This window comes from Halyomorpha halys, unplaced genomic scaffold (genome assembly GCF_000696795.3).
Source record: "Halyomorpha halys isolate HHAL.00 unplaced genomic scaffold, Hhal_1.1 Scaffold366.1, whole genome shotgun sequence".
In the NCBI taxonomy this organism is placed as follows: domain Eukaryota; kingdom Metazoa; phylum Arthropoda; class Insecta; order Hemiptera; family Pentatomidae; genus Halyomorpha; species Halyomorpha halys.
In genome coordinates, this window is record NW_027107323.1 from 146,942 (window position 1) to 148,939 (window position 1,998).

General features: G+C 40.2%; 1 protein-coding gene across 1 annotated transcript in view; it reads right to left on the minus strand.

Moving 5' to 3' along the window:
- LOC106681806 (probable cytochrome P450 6a14) overlaps positions 1 to 1,998 on the minus strand; it is a 22,666-nt gene that overhangs the window by 13,160 nt on the left and 7,508 nt on the right. The gene's annotated exons all lie outside the window — the stretch shown is intronic.

Below are 1,998 nucleotides of genomic sequence, written 5' to 3' on the forward strand. Positions count from 1 at the left end.
TATAGTTAAAGTACTTAGAATAATAATGTTAAAATAGGAAGACATAGACATGAGGTGAACACTGTGAATGCTTGAATAATACAGTCATTTATTTTTACCTTCCACATAGGCTATCAGCTGTTATTACAATGCTTGTTTGATAATAGTACTTATCCTATACAATTGTTATCATATACACTACTTATCACCCCCATACCAGTTTTTTATTTTGTAAACTGAGACATAAAACATAATAATAAAAAACTAAAGAACAATTCCTTGAGCAAAAGTGTACAAAAAGAACACGAAAAACAAAACAAGCTATAAATTCTACTATATATAAATATTATAACAGCGACAAGAATATCATATAACATAGCTAATTAGACTAAAAGAAAGGGAGAAACAAATTATGATTTTACATGTCTGGATCGAGAGGGATGCGGAGGTGCTGTAAGTGGGTATTCCTAACCCTCTGAGCATCAGTTATCTCTTGGATGTAAACTATGTTGTGTTCTCGTTGCGCTACCACTTTGAAAGGCCCTTCATAGGGCTGATCTCACTTGCGACGGCCAGACGAAGGTTGACAATATACCGTCATACCCAATAAAACTTTATGGGAATCATCTGGTACCGCTAAGGAAATGCAATTCGCCCTGGAAAGTATTTCTTTTAGAAGTGTAAAGTGCACCCGCTGGGAAATGTCGGCTAGTTGCCTACGCTTGTTAGTTACATCGTCTTTTAGATGCGTGTATGCCGTTGTTAGCAAATCTCAACGCCAACACCGCTCTAGGCATTGCTGCAGTAGCTCCTAGTCCCTTATGTATTTGGAACAACCGAAGATGTTCCCCTAGAGTATTGTGTAGGTGTTCAAAGGACCCGCACCCTTGTGGGTTCCCCGGGAAATTGAAATGACATTTTATCTTCAACTTGGAACATTTTGTGGTTGTACGAGCGTTTCAAAATTCTCTCCCGCCGTCAGACGTAATGGGTTTGCGGTACCCCATAGCACGCATCCGGACAAACATACCCTCCTAAACGGCGTCGAATCTTTTGGTAGGCAAGGAATATTCCATAGCTAATTTACTAAAGGTTAGCCAATGTGAACACTCCCAAGTAAAAATGTCAACCTGCATGTCTAATAGCGGCGAATTTGGTGTATGAGTGATTACTGGATGGATATTAATATGATGTTTGTCGTATTTGGCGCGGTGACATACTGAACAGGCCTGCAAAACATCCTTAATCGAACGACGCATGTGGTGCCAGTAATACCTGCGACGCAATGAGCCATAGTTTCAGGTACCCTGCGATGGTTAGTTTTTCCTTCATGGTAGGCTTAACTAACTCGTTTTGATGCTTGGGATCTTTTATCTTTTCCAAGATTTTAGAACATAAAATGATGTTTCTATCGGTTCCTATCCTCTTTCCAATAGGTGTTTAATACGATCTAAGATTGTCTTATTTCTAACATACATGTAATATGTTTTGCCACGTTTGGTTAAATCATCGACTAAGTGGACGATATCTTCCGGTGCAACCGAGGGAAAGGTCCATACAGTTACAATATTGTGTCTGCCGTACTTAGTATGTTCTGTTCGCGATTCACCTTCAGTTCTTGTTTTCCAAATAATCTGCTGCTTATGTTGGTTGACTATGGCATCTGTCCCGTTGAGATGTGTATGGCGGGATACCGCGGGGACTTCATCGGCTCCTACTGTAGCCTCCTCATCGAGGAACATATTATCTCGAGCAGCATCAGAGGGCCCTGCATCATGGAGCGGGTTCGCATAATGAGCTCTGGACCTTCTACCAAACACATATAGTATAAAGTGATCGATGGCCTACACTATTTTCAGAATTATGAAAGGAATATGGTCCGGGTGCGGTCAAGAAAAACTCAAATAGTAAAAATACACTAATTTAATGAGCCAACGTTTCGCCCCACGTTGCAGGGCTTCTTCAGGGCTAAAAAAGATACAAACATATAGTTACAAAAGGAAAACAAAAACCTAAGTG